The following is a 20,254-nucleotide window of genomic DNA, read 5'->3' as shown; positions in this document are numbered from 1 at the left end:
CTGGCGTAGTCTCGTCACGTACTGAGCAATTGTCTGGCCATCTTCTTGTCTCGTTCTCCGAAACAAATGCCGTTGAAATGTAGCATTCGGTGTCACTACATAGTGTGCATTTAATGCATCTACCGCTTTCCGGTACTCATCCAGTATTCAAAAGTGTCTTAAATGTTTCCCGAACTGCGGGACCAGCAGTGAAAAGAAGTAACGCCCTTCTCTGCGCTTTTCATTCAACTGTACCGGTATCTAGAAATAGGCCACGACTGTCGGCGTAGGATTCAAATTCTTCCAGCCATGCATTCCACTTCACACTTACAGTGCTTGCATCACCCGTTGGGTCAAAATGAGCAATTCCACTATGTGTAAGAAAGTCACCGTCTGCCCCAGCCATGAGGAAATATTCCAGCCCCAAAAGTACCGAGTCAAAGATAAAATTCTTATCACCTTGAAGTTCTCTGTAATCCTCTGTAATCTTGTTTAGTCTTTAATTTTCTTCAAGCTTCTTTCATCCTCGTCGCCAATGTCACATTTGTGGCCCGAAATGTGAAGTTAATAAAACATCAAACACAAGTTTTATCAGGTAAACTTCTCAGTGTCTTTATTCTCCCGTTTTCCTTTGTTCTCCTGCTTGTGCTCTTATCTCTCTCTCATACCACGTGACTTCCGGTACATCTCATACATATTCATTATCATGACATAGCCCTCTCTCTCTCTCTCTCTCTCTCTCTCTCTCTCTCTCTCTCTCTCTCTCAGAGATAAAGTCCATTTTTCTCTCTCTGCTTGCAAAACCACATGACCCTCTTAGAACAGTAAGTTCTATTCCAGACAGCCTGTGGCTCTGAAGAGTTCTTTCATCTGTTCCATTTTGTAAACAACAATCCATTAGTGAAGTGTCTTGGGCACTCTCCAAAGCTTTTGCAAAGGCTCTTGGAGCTGGACTTTCTAGCATGAGCAGAGTTCCAGTATTTTAAATAAGATCTGTTTTAAAGTGTTTGTATGTGACCTACACTAAAAAACCTGCTTCAATTTATCTCCCAAAAACATATCTATAATCTGTCTCAACAGTCTCTTCAACTAGCCAGAACAAAGACTTTTCCTCTTTTGAGAAACATTTCAACTAATACCCGATTGACTCTAAGGTTTCCATCTACATCCTAGCAAGAATATCTCCCAAATACCAATTTTTATACCAGTTTTTAAACAAACATTAAATACACAATGAGATTTTGACATCCTTTTGCCCAATTTATGCAATGTCTCAACCCTTTCTTGCCCTAAAGACTGATTTGGTCTTCAGTTCTGTATTAAGTTCTTAAATTAAATACCACAAGGTATAAATTAAGATTTGGCGCAAGTCCTTCCCATTTGTCCTTTCAGAGTGCTTGAAGTTCTTACTTTTTAATCATGTTACCCAACCAAATTCAGACAGCAGATGGGATGTTGGACAGGGGCATGACTATGAATAAGAGGCATCATATTTTATCATTTGAACTTTTTGAGTCTTTTAATTTTATATTAAGACATTTAATTTCAAGTTGTGTTACTGCCAATGCCATCATTTATTGTCCTTCCATAATTGTTCATGAGACTGTTGTGTTAAACCGCCTTCTTGAACAACTGCAGTCCTCCTTGTAAAAACATTCTCTTTGTGGTGTTAGGTAGGGAATTCCAGGAATCAGATCTCTTATCCGTGACTAGCCATTTATTTTTAAATCATTATGGTATGTGACATGGATGGTAAACTGGAAGTGGTAAAGATCCCATGCATTTGTTGCCCTGATCCTTCTTGATGGTAGATGCTGTGAGTTGGTGGATGTAGTGATTAACTGCAGTGCACTGTGCACATGGCAGCCGCTGTTCAGTAATGGTGGAGGAATTGGATGTTCAGGATAGTTGGTACGGCGCAAACCAAGTGGGCTGTTTTATAATAGGTGTCAACCTTTTTGAGAATTATTGGAGGTGCTTTAAGACATACAGCATGGTAACAGCTTCTTTCAGCCCAATTACACCCAATTGACCTCCAACCACTGTAATGTTTTGGAGGGTTTGAGGGAACTGGAGAACCCAGAGGAAACCCAAACAGACACGAGAACTTACAAACCCCTTGCAGATAGCACCGGATTCAAACCCTGGTCACTGGCATGGGCCTCATAATTAGTGGAAAGGCTTTGGGGTATTTGGACAGTGAGTCGCTTACCCCAGGATATCTATCCTCTGACCTGCTCATGTAGCCATTATATTTACATAGCTGATCAAGTTGAATTTCCAGTCCTAGGAGGTTGATCAGGGTTCTAGTAATGGTAATGCCATTGAATTTCAAATGTAGCTGATTAGACATTTTTTTGTTGCAGCTAGTCATTGATTGGCATTTGCATGTTGAGAATGGGTGGCATGGTTGTTGTAGCGGTTAGCACAGTGTCTTTACAGCGCCAGTGATCGGGACCGGGGTTCAAATCGTGCGCTGTCTGAAAGGAGTTTGTATGTTCTCCCCATGTCTGTGTGGGCTTTCCCCAGGGGCTCTGGTTTCCTTCCACTCTTCTAAATGTACCAGGGGTGTAGGTTAATTGAGTGTAAATTGGGTGGGATGGACTCATGGGGAAAAATGGCCTGTTACAGTACTGTATGTCTAAATTTTTAAAAATTTAAACTTATTACCCTATGCTGAGTGCTGTCCAGGACTTTATGAATGCAGACAGAGACTGCTTTATTTGATGAGCATTTTTAACGACCAAACAGGTTGTTGAAAGCTCCTCATTTATATTTCAAAATGAAAATGTTCTCACATTTTCAAATAACAAAAGCAGCAAACATAAAATTATAGAAATATATGGTACCAGGGACCATTTTGCTCAGCATGTCCACGCCATGCCAACATTTCATTACATGTCACTGGAGCAGGAGTAATGACCTAACTGTGTTTAGCTGTTAATTGTTTCCTGGTAGATTTTTCCATAAACCCCATAAAAACAGAAACTATTACTGTATATTTTGGCAGATAAGTCAAGTCGTGAAACCCAAAAATAACTCAAAAAAAGGGGGTCAACTTATATGCCTGATACATTTTTGAGGCCTTAAATTCAGCTCAAAATCCAATCTGCACTGATCTGGCATTTAAGTTGACTCCTGAAAAACCAATTCAGTGTACAAATCAACCCTTGAAAAATCAAAAAAAAACCTGACATTGAGATTTTTATTGAAAACAACACCCTTCAAAATCACTCTCACCATCATCATATGAAGCAAAGATGGCGACGAGCACATCCATACTCTCACTATTTAAACAGTCATTATAAGGGTTCCAATCTGTATCTGATGAGGGGGTTTCAGCTTCATTGTTAGTGTCCCACAATAAATCATCTTCTGTGCCATCAATTGCACAAGAGATACCATACATTTTAAATGATTTTATCGCAGTTCCATGCCTTGAGCACGAAGTTACACAGCATATCAAGTTATGCAGCATGCATTGCCCTGCCTTTTGTAAATAACTTTTCTGCATGCAACATCCATGTATTCCATTCCTCGTGTACAGGGTCTTTAAATGGCTTATTCACACAGACATCAAGAGGATGCAATTATAGACACCAAACCACCTGGAATAACTGCCATGTAAGTATTATGTAGTGCTAATCTACGTTTAGTGTTCTCAGTTAACTGGCTACAAAAAATATCTGGACCAGCAAACTCTGTTCTTTGCATAAACCACCTAGCTGCCTGTTCCACACATTATCTATTCATTGTTTACACCATTTTCATCCATCCTTTTTCATGAAAATGTACAAAAATATCTGCAGGGAATTTCATTTTCGGTTGAATGTTGCATTTGAAGATTACCATGGGTCTTAACGCTGTCCTGTCAGCTATGCACGATAACACCACAATAAAGCTGGTCCTTTTGTGCCTGTACTTCTGGTTTGCACAGTTTTAACACCTTTCCATTCCATTGTTCTATTGCCTATCATGTCGAAATTCATGGAGTATCATCCATTTTCCGATATTTGCCAATGTAAACTGGTGTTTCTGCCAGTACCGCATAATAAACTAGTGAAAACGTACAATTTTATGATCAAGATCATTTGGTAGTTTCTGTGCAATTTTTGTTTTTTGGCATAATAACAAATTTTTTCCTGTTCATGAAATGATTGCACCACCCTACTGGGGCCTCAAAATCATCACTGAGGTCTGGGTGCGACTTGGCCCACTGGAGTGTAAATGTACTTATTTTATTGCAGGTGACTGTAGCAATCTGGCCTCTGTTCAGGTACCCATTCTGCAATGTGATTTTCAAACTTTGGCCAATGAGTGATTCCTTTTCTTAAAGAACATTGCTTTTTTTTGGTTTTTTTCTTAAAGTCTCTTCTTTCTTCCTCCAATCTCTTACCAACTTCTCATCCACATCAAATTTTCTTGCAGCAGCGCAGTTCTTGGTTTTCTTGGCCATATCTAGCACTTTCAACTTAAAGCCCACTTCATATTTTTGCTGTGTGCTGCGTTGTGTCGATGAACCCTCCGTGATACCAATCACCTCCAGCCAATGCCCAGCTGATAAATCCACGCAATCTGTGGAGGGTCGATGTATACTCTGAGGACACACGTGAGAAAAATTAGGAATATCCACCACCCCCCCTCCCCACCTCCAAGTTTAAATCCTTTGCAATGAACTTTTATTTATGGTTTCTTGACAAAGATAATCTTTCTACTTGAATATCCATACTCCTTCTGAAATATCCATATTTCTACTACTTTGAGTCCTATTCTCATTCTAAAAGTTCATTGCAAAGGATTTAAACTTGGAGGTGGGGGTGGGGGGGGTGGTGGATATTCCTAATTTTTCTCACGTGTGTCCTCAGTCAAATAAAATCAGACCCTATAATTCAAATTTTCAAATGATTCCTTCAGAAAAGAATGGCACAATGGCACAGTTAGTAGAGCCAGTGCTTCACAGACCTAGAGACCTGTGTTCATTCCTGATCTCAAGCGCCATTTGCATGATCTCCAAATGACTGCATGGTTTTCCTCTGAGTTCTCCAGTTTCTTTTCACATTGCAAGGATGTGGAGGCTTTCTGTTTCAGTAAATTTGTTGAGATAATTCTCACATTTCATAGTCATTTTGCTGTGGCTATCAGCCACCGCGAGTGGCAGAAACACAGAGTCGTATAGGAGTTTCAAACCAACTGATTTACTGATTCAAAGTCGTGCAGGGTGGAAGTGATGTCAACTTCCTGTCCGTTGTTTTGCCCTGCACTGAGACCTCCTGAGTATGTCTCTGACTGCAGTCTCAACCGCGACGGTTGGCACTGATTCGCCTGCCACGTGGGTGAGCTGCCACAATCCAATTATTTAATTGTGGGAGAAATTTTCTAAAACTGTTGCATTTGGCTTTGAAAGTTCACCATATTATTATATTCTGTACAGAGTCAATGGTTAATGGCAGGAAATATCAATCTTTAACAAAGGGACAATGATCAAATGGAGAGAGGGAATACCATTCTGAGGTCAGAGAAATAGTCCTGGAACACTATATTGGCAAGCAGAGAAGTAAAACTTAAGAGACTTGTAGTAAATGCAAAAATGATATTTTCACAACTTTCTTCCAGAAATGATTGCCTTGTTTTCCTTGGTTGGCTTGTTTGGGCATGAGCATTGTTGGCAAGATGGGTATGAGCCAATTATCCTTACAATCCTGACATATAATTTGGAGAAACATAATCCTGTGCATTAGCCAAACCAGGAAAGTATTATAAAATATTACAGCATTCAAAATATCAGCTTAAATAATGAAAGAAGAAGAATCCTATAGTTACTGCAGGAACTGCTGGAAAGATAATGCCTGAAAACAGAACTATCAGTTTCTTGAATAACCTCCAGGGTATCTCGTCAATCACATCAGCATTACAGGTTAGGTAAATGGATTATTGCCATGTAAATAACAGGATATTCTGTATTTATTTATTTGAAACATTTCATCAGTCCTTTATCACTGGTAAGCTTTTTCTTAAATTTTGTCCCATATTTTCCATGATATTGTGGAATATTATAGTACATGTCATTTTCTTTTACAGTACTCTTTTCTATCTCATTTACAACTCTCTTCTTAACATGGCCTTTTGAAGTTATGGGGACACTGCACATTTTGTTCTGCCATAGTGTATGTACTATCCCTGTTCTCTGGTGACAAGGCCCATCTGCCACCTGCTCTGGTCTGTGTCCCAGCGACAACTGTCGAGCAGCACCAAGATTGATTATCAGTCAAAAGCAATAACAGTGCACCAGATTTCTGTGGGTTAAGCTTGCTGATCCAGCAAGAGTTGGTATGAAATTTCAGTCCTGCTTGCCAACATTTTGGTGCTGAAAGAACAGCAGTGCATGTCGCCATGAAATACAGCCAAAAGAAACACAAAGCATAAAGTCTGTCCTCCCAGTTTAGCCTATTAAAATGGAAAGTGCAGCTGGAACACTTGCAATAGCTGTCATATATAAAGACGTTTAACTCTGGACTTTATTTTCAGCATTTATCTTCTAAATCTCTGGCAACTAATTGTATCTCAGTCAAGAAATTTAAATTCTGTAGGTTCCTTTGAAACAGATTTAAGATTAAGATTTGATCTAATTTAAAATATATTTAAATTTTAAAAGATAAGAAGTTACATCGTGATATCAGCAGAGAAAAAAAATAGTCTAAAAACTGAAGATTCCAAAGGCAAGTCGTCAAACACTTGGAATTGTATGTGGTGGACAGTCACCCTATGATCTCTGGACATGATTATATTTATGAAGGAAATGTTTTTCAAGAATATTTTATAGGTGATTTCCTCATTTAAATGAATATTAAACATCTTCAGGATTAAAATTGTGATCTAGGGGGTGTTTATGTACACAAGTATTATATCCCATTAAAATGAGCATATTGGTTCCAAGGAATACTTCCACAGTGTCCATCAATCTTAAATTAATAAATTGAACAGCACTTCCATACATTAAAGAAGCATACTTAAATTACTGATCTTTGCTCACAATGAACAGGAGGATAAGCACATTCTGCTTAGTGATGCTAACCAGAAAAATATAGTTTTCCACCTCCAGTTAATATCCTCGTCAGTAATTGACTTAAATATGTGAGTCTGCAATCAAAATTAAAGAAGCAGAATTAAAAACTCATCATCAGAGTTGGTACAAGTAATTTTTTCATAATGTGTGTTCACATTTGAATTGTGTATCTGTTTCTCACAATTCTAAATTTGCACCAAATAAATATAACATTAAGATTTGATATCTTTTACTACACTTTTATCCACTAAGATCCACTAAGTTCTATTTAAATTCATAATAGCCATTGCACGTTTCGGTCGTTGTTTTCTAAGTAGTGGGTAAAGCAAGGTACTTGAAAGATTGGCCTTTTTGTCTAGATGTCATTTTCTGTATATTTTAAATTATTTTAATACAAGTTTAATAAATGTAAAAGTTCTATTTCCAGCATTTTGCTTCTTGAATGTTATACCTTTATATTTTTGAATTGATCCATAAATTGTTCAAATGCTTCTCTGCTACTTGCAAGAAATACTCTCTGAGCTGCAAAATTCAGGTCGAGATTTATAGTGCACTCCTCCAGTAACTGAGAATTACAGAAATAATCCAGCATAAATAAAGCCATCTTCAAATACTGTATAGTTTTAAAATTAAGGTCAAATTAGAAATAAATCAATGAATTTACATTTTCTAACTCCTGCAAAATCAGTAATATCTAAACCTATTCATTCATATAATGTCAAACATTTATGGAATATAATGAAGCAAAATTGACATCGTGCTAAAAAATTGAAATAGGTGATAATTTGATTTCAAAATTAAAAGATTAAGGGAATACTATAAACATCAAGTTTTGTTATGTACAGAAGCAATTATTCCATTTGTAATAAAAACTATAGTTGTATTCAAATTTGTATTCATTCTTTAAATCCTAAAAGGAAAAAGATGACATTATGAAAATACAGCTCCTCTAAATATTATATTGTTTCCATGCATCTTTTTTTCCCAGTGTGCTGGAGTGCTTATTGAATTACTTTAATCACCAGAAGCAAAATACAAATGGAGTGAAATATTTGTTCAATAAAGAAAATTGTATAATAGATGGTTTATTGCTGTCAGCAGCTTTTAGATCTTTACTCACATAATTAGGATATGAGTTGAAATGTAGATATAAATATATATCTGTGTGTGTGTTTTATAAATATATATATAATATATGATATAGATTTTTCCCCATTGGCTTCCTAAGACTGTTATTCAAGCATGGAGGTCAGACCCCAACTTCAGCATGCCGTCAGGTCCCCACTTGTTTAAAACTCAAATTATTGCACAAACATCTTATTCCTGACATGGTGATTCAAGCACCCCACTCTTCCCCCTCCCACCCAATTTACTGCAAAAGGATTGCAGGTCGCTAGAAGGTTTTATCCCATAAATATCATTGGTAATGATGAAACTGTCAAGTCCTCTCTGTCTGTTACCAGCATCAATGGATGTGGTAAGTTTATCTCTGGTGCTAATATAAAGAATCGTGACAAGTTCTTCCTTAACAATAAGGAGGACATTAACAATTAAGATGTTACTGCAATGTTCTTTTAAAAGCATAATAAGCTAGACATTATAATAAAATAAAATATTTCTAAACTAGTCTTTATATTTCAAAATTTAATTGATTCATAATTTTTAATAGCACTGAGATTGTCTGATGTTTACACCAGATATCTTCTAATAATTGGAAGAAGCCTCTTAGCCATTCAAATCTGTTTGATCAAATTGGTGCAAAACAATGACTTGTAACTTCTGCATCCCAGATCATTTCACTTTTTCTCTATTCTTTAACACTATTTATAAATAATTATGCATGTCTTTATTTTGCTCTTCACTCGATTTCACAGTTGTGGCTTGTGAAGTAATATCTTTGACATTCTCATCACAAATATCCATATCTTTTGTATACATTATTTAAAATTCAATCATATTCAATTAATCCCCAAAACCTTCATTTTATTACAAGGACACATAAAAAGTGATCTGTGGGTAAAATGAAACCATCATTACATCACAAATAACCACACAGTTGGGGATACTTAAGATGTCTTTAAATTGGAAGTCACTGTCTAAACTAATTGTTTCAAGATATGTGGAATATCTTTAAAATCAGTGAAGAAGGGATTCAAAATTCTAATGATGCCTCTGGATAGTTTATCTTGGCCTGGTTTACATTTATTCATGATCTTTCTGCTGTGCCTCTAACCAATAGAACAGAGGACCCCCTGAAATTGGGTTTGGCTACTCATTAACCTTTTATATTCATGGTGCTGGCTTCTATCATGACTCCACAGGCACCTTGCTGAAGTAAACACATGAATCTTGGCGCATTTGCTTCAATTGTCAATCCCCCAAAAGGAAGTTCTCAGAGGGGGCTGAAGAAGGCAATGGGAGATATTTGTGCTGACAATGGACTCAAGGAGCATTGTGCCTCTCTTCAATCCATATGAAAATATTATAACATTTTAAATTGTCAATCTGACACCTGTTCTATTCACCACTCTTTTATTCTATGAGGTTACATAAAATAGATGCTGGAGTCTGGATCATAAGTCAGAATACTGGAAGAACACATCTGTGGAGGCCAAAGGTGTCAAGACCCTGCATTAGAACTGAGACAAATGTTTGCCAGTTTACAAGGGGAAAAGGGAATGTGGGACAAAGGTTGGTAGGTAATAGTAGGAACAGATAGGGAGGAGATGACGGGTTGATGAAACCAAGCATGGAAAGGATTGAGTGTGTGTGTGTGTGTGTGTGTGTGTGTGTGTGTGTGTGTGTGTGTGTGTTTGTTTGTGTGTGTGAGTGAGAGAGATGGGAGATGGGAACACTGTGGATACTGGTTACATGAGATTGGAAAATAGGTTGCATGTAATGTTAACTCTTTCCCACTCATGTACCAACTTTTTTGTTCTTGGCCTTTCTGTTACTGCAAAAAAAATGGAAAAACCTCATTTCGTACTTCAGTTGGATGGCTTGGTATGAAAAATGAATTTTTCTACTTCAGATAAACCACACCTGTTAATTTTTTCCTCTCACATACAAAATGCAATTTATTTTTGCCTCCAAAGATGATACTTGGTCCACTAAGTTCTTCCATTGTTCTGCTCTTAGCTACATAAAACAATTAATATACTCATTGGTCAATTTTAAGTCAGAAATATTTCACAGTTCCTTAAAGCATGGGAAATTGGGCCACAAAATTGGAATAAATTACACTTAATTATGTGGCTCAACAATGCTCCTAAAACAATTGTAACAAGGTCCAATTTCTACAATAATAGCATGTTATGGGAAGCCTTCATGAAGATTGTCTCGTCTTTACAAAGATTATCAGCACTTTCCCAAAGTAACAATATTAAATCGAAGAGAAATTTGATACTTAAAATTTAAGACATTCACTAGCAGGAGCTGGCATGTGTATCTTAGAACAGCTATTGTGTTTACTGCTATGCAAAATTTTTCGCCTAAACCATTACAAGTTGGATGCTAGTGACTGTAATTTTTGCAGAGATATTATGCGTCCCATTCTTGAAGGCTGTCATTTTTATGATCCTCTTCTGACGTTTAAAGAGTAGCTTTTGTTTGCAGTCTCTCTGAGCTGTCAGCAGCCTTGAAGATAATGCAGAATGTACTTTCCTATGTAAAATTTAATGAATTCAGTGTGTGAAATGAGTAACAGTAGGTGAGATCAAATTTTAGTGAATGTGCAATTAAAATGTTAAGCAAATGCATTAATGTAAATGGAAAGAGCTGTTAGATTATTTGAGAGATTAAAAATATAAAGTCAGCATTATATTTGATATAATTAAAAGATATCTCAAACTATTCTACCATTCAATGAAGATATGCCTGATGGATCACTACTAACAGAGGTCATGTTTAGACACAAGTCGATCAGCCCTAATCTAGCCTGCCAATTTCAGACCATAATTTTTAAGTGACAATCCAAACTAATTTGAGCAATTTAGCAATAACTAAGGTAAATTTAAGGGCAAATGTTAATATTGTTTGAATATACTTCAGATGAGTAATGAGAATTAAGATTGTTTAATATCTGTCACAAAGCATTGCCTTCAGTGTGCACCTCCAATGCTAACCAGAATTCTTTTCTATACTTTGAACAGAATTCCACTGCTAACAGCATGGGGAGTAGGATTAAACTCTCTGACCATAAGTTACTGCCTAAACTTGCTTCCTGGCATCTCTGTCTACCCACAGTTGCTTCAACATGCAGACAACTAAATGAGCTGGCTTTCCACATCCAACAGTCATTCTGAGAGGTGGAACAGGTTCCAAGCAGTGAATACACAACAGGTTTTGTATCCTGAAGCACCACCCCTCAAACTCCCCAACAGAGTTTGACATATTATTGGCTCTCAAAAGCTGTAAATGGATGGTATGGTTGGCGTAGTGGTTAGCGCAATGCCGCAACAGCATCAGTGATCGGGACTGGGGTCAAATCTCATGCTGTAAAGAGTTTGTACATTGTCCCTGTGACTGCGTTGGTTTTACCCAGGTGCTCTGGTTTCCTCCCACTGTTCGAAATGTACCGGGGTTGTCAGTTAATTAGGTGTAATTGGGCTGCATGGGCTGTTACCGTGCTGTAAGTCTAAATTTAATTTTAAATTTAAAATATATCTGTTAATCAAAAATATTCAAATAGATATAAAAAATATAAAAATGGCTGCATTCAAAAATGAACAATGTATTAAAATTATTAGAAGAAATAAGACATAAAAATACCTCCACTGCATGTGAATCAGAATCGGAATCAGAATTTATTGCCATGAGCATGTCACAAAATTGGTTGTTCTGCGGCAGAATTACAGGAGTAAATATTCATTACAGAGGAGCACCGTCAACTTCAAGAATCATCACGTTGAGGACTGGCGCACCTCAGGGCTATGTGCTCAGCCCACTTCTGTTCACATTACTGAACAACGATTGCATCACCTAATCCTGCTCCAACAGTGTCATCAAATTTGCCGATGGTGGTTGGACTCATCAGCAACAACGATGAGTCGCACTGCAAAGAGGTGGAAAATTTCATGAAATGGTGGGAGAGCAACATCCTGAGTCTCAACGTGGACAAGATGAAGGAGGTAATCATGGACTTCAGGAGGACCAGGAATGGCCACCTTCGACTACACATCAACAACTCTGTAGTAGAAAGAGTGGACCATAAGAGTGGCAGAGAGGATCAATGGATCCCCCTACTCCCATCGACGTGATATATTAGGATTGTTGTCTGAAGAGGGTGCTCAAAATCATTGAGGACCCTTTCCACCCCACACCCATCTTTCAGCTGCTCCCATTAGGAAAGAGATACAAGAGTATCAGAGCCAGTACCACTAGGCTGAGGAACAACTTCTTCCCACGGGCAGTGAGAATGCTGAACGACCAAAGGAACTGCTCACACTGACCATCCAAGACATCCATATTCATGAAAACAATATTTGTTTATTTATTTGTATAGGTAAATACTTGTTCTGCATATGTATTGTTTGTCTGTGTGTTATGTCTGGTTGTGTGTCTGCATGTTTTGCACCAAGGTCTGGAGAACACTATTCCATTGACTTGTACTTGTTCAATCAGATGACAATAAACTTGAATTAACTTGAGATGCAAATATTAAAGTTATAAATTAAATTTTAAAAATAAATAAATTAGTGCAAAAAGGAAGAGAAATTAAGGTAGTGTCTATGATTCATTGTCCACTCAGAAATCTGATGGTGAAGGTGAAGAAGCTGCCCTTGTGTTCATCTTCAGGCTCCTGTACCTCCTTCCTGATGGTAGTAATGTGAAGTGGTCCTGGCCTGGCTGGTGAGGGTCCTTGAGGATAGAGACACCACCTCTTGTAGATGTCCTTAACGGGGTGAAGATTGAAGCCCATGATCACCCCTACCATGTTCACAAGTCTCTGTAGTATTTTTCTGTCTTGTGCATTGGCACCTCCTTGTCAGACAGTGATAAAACCATTCAGAATGTTCTCTACAGTACCTCTAGAAATTTACAAGTGTCTTTGATGACAATACCAAATCTCCTCACAAAGTATAGCTGCTGGTGTGCCTTCTTCGTGATTGCATCAACATGGAGGCCCCAGGACAGATGTTGATACCAAGGAATATGAAGTTTTTAACCTTTTCCACTGCTGACCACTCAATTAGGACTGGTTCATGTTCTTCTGATTTCCCTCTCCTGAAGTCCACAATCAGTTCCTAGGTTTTGCTAATGTTTAGTGCAAGGTCATTTTATGATACCACTTAACTACCTAATCAATCTCACTCCTGTATGCTTCCTCATTGCTGTCTGTGCAATGACCAGTGTCATCAGCAAATTTGTAGATCACATTTGATTTGTGCCTAGCCAGCATTTTCATAGAGCCAGCTGTTTTTACACCTGTCCTCCCTGACATAATGATAAGAGGAAAATCCTTTCAATGAGTTACTGTTCTGCTGGTACACTCAGTAAGAAACTGAACAGCCAGAAGCATCAGCATTGGTCTGCCAGAAACCTGTTGGTCTTTCAGCACACAGAGATATCAGTGCGACATGCTGATGGATGCACTGAGGCTTGGTGTAGTTAAGGCTGCTGTGGGGAAAGACCAAAGTCTAGAGTCCTTCTGTTACTGGGCATTGAGGGGCTAAGACTGAGGGTAAGTTCCTCAAACAACAGAGGGGGTATCACAATAATGTACTGTAGTGGTGGTAATGGTGTAAATAGAAATGAATGTAACAATGTACAGTGATGGAAATATACAGATACAAAACTAAGAATGGGAAGAGTCTTTTTGTAAATAATTTATTGTTAATAAAGTCTATTTTTGAATATTTAAAAAATTCAAGTTAAGTCAGAATCCTGTGTTTGCAGTGCATGCTACAGCTGCCATTCTCAACCTTTTTTCAGTTATGGCCTCCCTAGGACCCTGCTCAAAGTTTGTGAGTCCGCTTCCCTGTGAAACAGTCAGGTTTTGGTTTCTTCCATACTGTTCTCATATCAATCACATAAAAAATTTTTTTAATTTATGTAACATCAGGTGAAAAGAAAACAAGGCTTTTACTTTAATGTACTGTATCCCCAGGGATACAGTTGAGCCCCCGTTGAGAATGGCTCTTTTACAGGACTTGACACAGCAACCTTTTTCATTTGCGATATACATGAACAACTTGGATGTGAATATGGTCATTATGATTGGTAAATTTTGGTAGTATGGAAAGCAAAGAAGGTTATCCAAGGCTATAGCAGAATATGAATTAGATGAAAAGATGGAAAGTTGGTGGAGCATTGCAGATCAAATTTAATCCTGATAAGAATGAATTGATGGGTTTTAAGAAGTCAAGTAGGGATAAATAATAGAGCACTAGGAATATTGGTGACCAGAGTGACCTGTGGTTTCATATGTCAGGAAATAGAATATAACTTTATATTGCTCAAAATGATGGTGAGATCTCATTTATATGGAATAATGAACATATGTGGTGCTAATCACTGTAATTTTGAAAGGATATGGTTGTACTGGAGAGAATGTAGAGGAGATTCAACAGGATGCTGCCTGGATCAGAGGAAGTAGTTAGTTATGGGTAGAGATAGGATAGGCTGGATTTGTTTTCATTGAAGGGAAGCAGTCTGAGGGATGACCTGATAAGAGACGGAAGAAAGAATGCAGATGTTAGAATCTGGAGCAACACATAATCTACTGAAAGAACACATTGGGTCAAGAAGCATTCAGAGGGAAAGAAATAGAATTGTCAACATTACCGGCTGGAAACTTAGCAATATTGAGAGTGTGGAAGAGAGGCATGATATAAAGAGGACAGATTAGGAGGAGTATAGTAGATAGGCTGTATAGTCAGAATCATTTCCCATGGTAAGAATATCAAAAACTAATACCACACAGATTTAATAGGAAAGGAAGGTTTTATCATGAATTTAAGGGGACATTTGAAACTTGCTGCAGAGGACATAGTGAATTCAGATACAATCATTACATTTTAAGAAAATATTAGGTGCTTTAAATAGGCAAGGCATAGAGGATATGGACCTAGTGAGGGTAAATGGGATTAGTGTAGATTGGCAAGGATGAGCATGGACTTGTTGGGTTGAAGGGTTCATTTCTGTAATCTTCAATTCCATGATTCTATGACTCTTAAGTGCAAGATTTCTTGAGACAAATTGGTGGTAGTTGGCAGTTTCCTCAAGAACAGTCAGCTATTAGCATTATGATTTAATGCAATATAATGGTCAAGGCCTTCTTCTGATATGATATTCATTAGGGGCATTAAGTCAAGTTAATAATGGATAAGACCATGCAGTACAAAATAATTACATTATTCAACAGCCAATTTGTGGGCAGCAAAATCGTACAAGCAGCATTGGGAATAAGTCCAGAATTCTGTAGCATAAATGCCAGCATCATTATTTACTCAGGAGATCTTCCCAGCAGGAAATTGTGGGGGAATGCTGACCCAATTCAATGATGTAATAGAATTACATGTGGCAGCCACAATAAGGCCAATCTTGAATATTTTAAAAAATGATAGCCAGTTAAGCCATACCATTTGACCTGTCGAGTTTTTCTAACATTTCAAGATTTAAGATTTCAAGATTTTCATGTAATAAAAACATTGCAATGCAGTATTACATGAAATTTGCTTTGGTGGAGTTTGCCTGAAGAGTCAGAGAAAGAGATGCAAAAGAGAGTCCCCTCAGAGTCACCGAGCCTCCATGGATTAGCCTCCAACACTGCCACAGCCCTCGCAGCCACACAACTGAATCCAGTCTAAACCATCAGTAACCCAAGCGGTAGCAGAATTTTAAAATAAAACCACCATCAACTCCATTAACTAACTGCAGTCGGTCTGGGTAGTTGGACCCTGTGGGAGCACTGTTCAAACAAAGACAGTTGGCCTACACCTGCTCCCATTTCTTATCTACTTGTGTTCAATGAAATATTAAGTAACCCAGCATCTGCAGATTTTCTTGTTTACCTCCATTTGGTTGCTTCACTGCAAAATCTTCGAAAGGAATTCTGTGAGTCTTTCTCCCCATTGTTCTCAAGCTCCTATCTGTTTGCCTGTGTTCCTCCCCCTTTCCTGCCCTCCCCCCACCATTTCTGTAAATACTGAGTGACCTGCTGAGTTTCTCCAGCACTTTTGTATACTGATTTAGACCCCAGCATCTGTAGATTTTCTTGTTTACCTTGATTAAGCAATGCTTCTTCCTGAGTATGGGATTTTTGGTGAGAGATGTGGTTCACATGTGTCACCACACGGGATGAAGTTTGCAAGACCACAAGGTAAACATGCACTGCTGAGAAACTGAGCGCATCAAGAAGCATCACTGGGAGAAAATGAATGTTCATCCTTTCAAAACAAAGTCCTTTATCGAGACTTGGAAGGTAAGTCTGTCAAAACATAATCTCCTTGCGGGCAGCTTGTTGATAAGTTGCATCAACAATTCCAGTATAAAAATGTATTTACAAATAATTAGTTATTTGACAAGAAACATTTAAATTCACCCACTAACATTTTCACTCAGCCAGCACTGCCAAAAATATTTCAATGATTATTCGGGTCATTGCTATTTGTGGTACTTTCCTTAATATGGAAATGAACTATTGCACATTGCAAAAGTATTTGAATTTTTTTAAATCATTACATTAAATATTTCAGAATATTTCTAAGCAACATGATAGAATTCAGGTCAATAATTCTGTAGAAAGTAACTTTGAAATAAGGTAGTAGTTTAAATTCCTGGATGTAATTACCTAATTGATCCAGGGGGAGCACTCGAACATCTTTTGATCCTTGGAAGCCAAGGTCTGCATTTCTTTTTATGAGTTCAAATATTGCTTTGACAGGCTAAGACAGGCTTTGAAATGAGCTTTAGAATCTTGCTCTTTTGCACCACAGTCGACCAATATGAAAGTTTTTCATTTTGCACACACATACTGATTGTCATTTTATACGGGGATCTATATTTTCTAAATATAAAGAGAATGAATAAAGGTTTTTAACTCAAACTTACAAATCAAATTTGAAAGAATGACTTATTTTTCTTTATTCCCAGTACAGAAAGTATGTACAGAAGTAAAGGTGTGAAACAAGGCAGGAACATTACATGAGATCAACTGATTTGATTACACATTCCAGACTTTATTTATTATGTATTGTTTCATAGCTGTGAAAAAAAATGTTTTTTTTTCAAGGTACACCATTTTGCTTATCTAACAAAGATGCAAAAATTGACAAATACCTGTATCTCTTGAAACTTGCCTTATGATATTAATGCTCTTTGCTGTAGCCAAATTGTTACATTTCAGCTCAGCTAACTAATTACAGATGTGCTGGACTTGGACTTCAAACATCATTCCATGATTGACATTCTGAGACATACAAGTCCATAGGTAAATGTAGCTTTTTTATATGAAATAAATGTCAACTCTATCTTGTAATCAATTTATTTTTTATAGAATCACAACAGAATCTCTTTGACTGAAAAGGCATCTAAGCATTTTTTTTCTGGTGTAAAAGAATCACAAGTGAAATTTCACACAACTGTTGGGTGAATAGTCCTTTCAATTTTAGTCTGCTTTTATTCAAGCTGAGGGATCATGGTCACTTCCTGTTCCATAAATAATTTTAGCAGAGAACTATAGCAATTCTAAAAGGTAGCTCACTAATAACACCTTTTCAAAGACAATAAAAGATGGGCAAAAAGTGCTACCCATTCCAGTATTACCTACATCTCTGAATATTAATAAATCTAAGTAAATTAAACAAATTCTTCTGACAGTCCTAAACATATAGCACATTGTAGTGTCTGCTACGGCAGAGCTATGGAATAAAGATGTGTCCATACTGTGCAAGGGTGAACCAGTAAACTGATTTTATAGTCTGAATTCACCGTGTTGCATGAAGGGGATGCCCACTTCCCATGACGTGTGCCCCGGCTTCCGGAAGTGACATCAGCGCATCACTCCTTGGCTGGTGGTACGCCACCTGGAAGCAGGGAGTTCCTTTAGTCCACACGTGGCATCAACCGCAGGCTTCACCTTGAAAGTGAAAGGAGGTCCACGCCATCTTGGGTCAGCCAACTGGTGTGGGGATTCAGCTTGTCCAACCGTGAGGTTCTTCAGCCCACTACACCACCCTCCCAGAATCACCGCTGTCCTCTGAACAGGTTAACTTACAGTCTCTGGGCAGTCGGCCTCTGCACCTGACCTGGGGGTCTGGGCCGGCAGGTCTGAGTCCAGGTGCACTGCCTTGAGGTGGTTGATTATGAATCTGTCTTTTCGCTGCCAATGTCCAATGTAAACATGACACCATCTCTCTGCAGCACTTTGAATGGGCCTTCATATGGACACTGTAGGGGTGTTCCTTGTTGTCGTTTCCACATGAAGACGTAGTAGGTGGACTGCAGGTCCATGGGGACATGGCTGGGCAGCAAGCCATGTCAAGACGGTGGCAAGGAGGCCGTTTACCCGCTTGCAGCCCTCAACCTCTGAAGGACGTCTAAGGTGCTGGGCTGTGGGCCGGGGGAATTGAAATGGATGTCCCCAGGAATGGTGAGTGGGAAACAGTACACCATCTCTGCGGATGAGGCTGGCAGGTCCTCCTTTGGTGCTGTGCAGATGCTTAAAAGCACCCATGGGAGCTCATCCACCCCATTTGGCCCTTGCAGTCAGGCTTTCAAGGCAGCCTTCAGGTGGCAGTGGAAACGCTCAACCAGGCCATTTGGTTGAGGGTGGTAGACTGTGGTGTAGTGTACTTGGCTGCCACAGAACTTAGGTTAGCCCAAAGTGAGGTGAACTGTGCCCCTCGGTCCAAGATGATGTGGGTCGGGACTCCAAAATGCGCGACCCAGGTGGATAAGAAGGCTCTAGAACACATCTCAGAGTTGCACGTGGGTATGGGTATGGCCTCTAGCCAGCGGGTGAAATGGTCAATCGTCATGAAAAGGTAGTGTATGCTCTGGCTCATGGGGAGGGGCCAAGAATGTCTACATGTATGTGCCTGAACTGGCACTGCGCCGGCTCGAAAGTCTGGAGAGGGGCTTTCATGTGTCTATGTACCTTGGCGCATTGGCACTGCAAACAGGTTCTGGCCTACAGGGTTATATCTCGGCAGAGGTCATGCCACATGACAACAGACGGACCAACAACAGTTGCTAACCTTCAGGTTGGTGATGGCAGTCCACATCCACATCCCCAGTCGGGTCCTTGACCAGCTGGGTAATGTTGAGCCCTCCTGAGGTTGCGGCAATCATGGGTCTAGACAGTGCATTGGCCACCATGTTGGACTTGCCTGTGACATGGCGAACGTCTGTGGTGTACTCCGAGATGTAGGAGAGGTGATGCTGTTGCCTCACCAACCATGGTCTGAAACCTTGCTGAGTGCGAGGTTAGTGGTTTGTGGTCTGAGTAGGCAGTGAAGACCCTTCCCTCTAACATTTATTGGAAGTGCCAAATCACCAGGTACAGGGCCAACGGTTCATGGTCGAATACACTGTATTTGAGCTCTGGCATCTGGACGTGTTTACTGAAGAAGGCAAAGGGTCACTAGTGCTCACCGACCCATTTCTCCAGCTCTGACTGATATGTCTGTTGTAAAGGGCCAGGGGGGATGTTGAGTCTGGAAGCGCCAGGATTGTGGCCTTTCATGGTGTGGAATGCTTCTGTCGTGTCCTGCATCCAATGGAATGTCTTGTCGCCAAGCTTGACAAGGTCGAACAGGGGCTGCATGAGGGAGACCACTCCCAGTAGGAAGTGATGATAGATGTTTACCATCCCCAGGAACTCCTGCAGCCTCGGCTTGGGGAGGTTTTGGATGGCCCCTACCTTGTCTGGCAGTGGTGTGGCTCCCTCTGGGATGATGCAGTGTTCCAGAAAGTCTATTGTCTCAAGGCCAAACTGGCACTTGGCCAGGTTCACCGAGTCCAAACTGTTGCAGTCTGTCGAGAGGAGGGTCATGTGCATCCTGTGTGTACAGTGTCGGGGCTGGCAATAAGGATGTCGTCTAAGTCGGCAAAAATGAAGTTGAGGTCCCTGCCAACCACTTCCATCAGTTGCTGGAATATCTGGGTCACGTTCTTCAGTCCGAAGGGCATTCGAAGGAACTCAAAGAGACCGAAGGGTGTGATGATTGCCCTTTTCAGAATGTCGGTGAGGTGTACCAGAATCTGATG

The 20,254-nt window shown here is 39.2% G+C and overlaps 1 pseudogene; it reads right to left on the bottom strand.

Annotated features, from left to right (window-relative positions):
* LOC138756351 (doublecortin domain-containing protein 1-like) overlaps nucleotides 1–20,254 on the bottom strand; it is a 340,682-nt pseudogene that overhangs the window by 302,904 nt on the left and 17,524 nt on the right.

The sequence above is a fragment of the Narcine bancroftii genome, chromosome 1 (assembly GCF_036971445.1).
Source record: "Narcine bancroftii isolate sNarBan1 chromosome 1, sNarBan1.hap1, whole genome shotgun sequence".
NCBI lineage: Eukaryota > Metazoa > Chordata > Chondrichthyes > Torpediniformes > Narcinidae > Narcine > Narcine bancroftii.
This window is presented reverse-complemented; position numbering and strand designations above follow the sequence as displayed.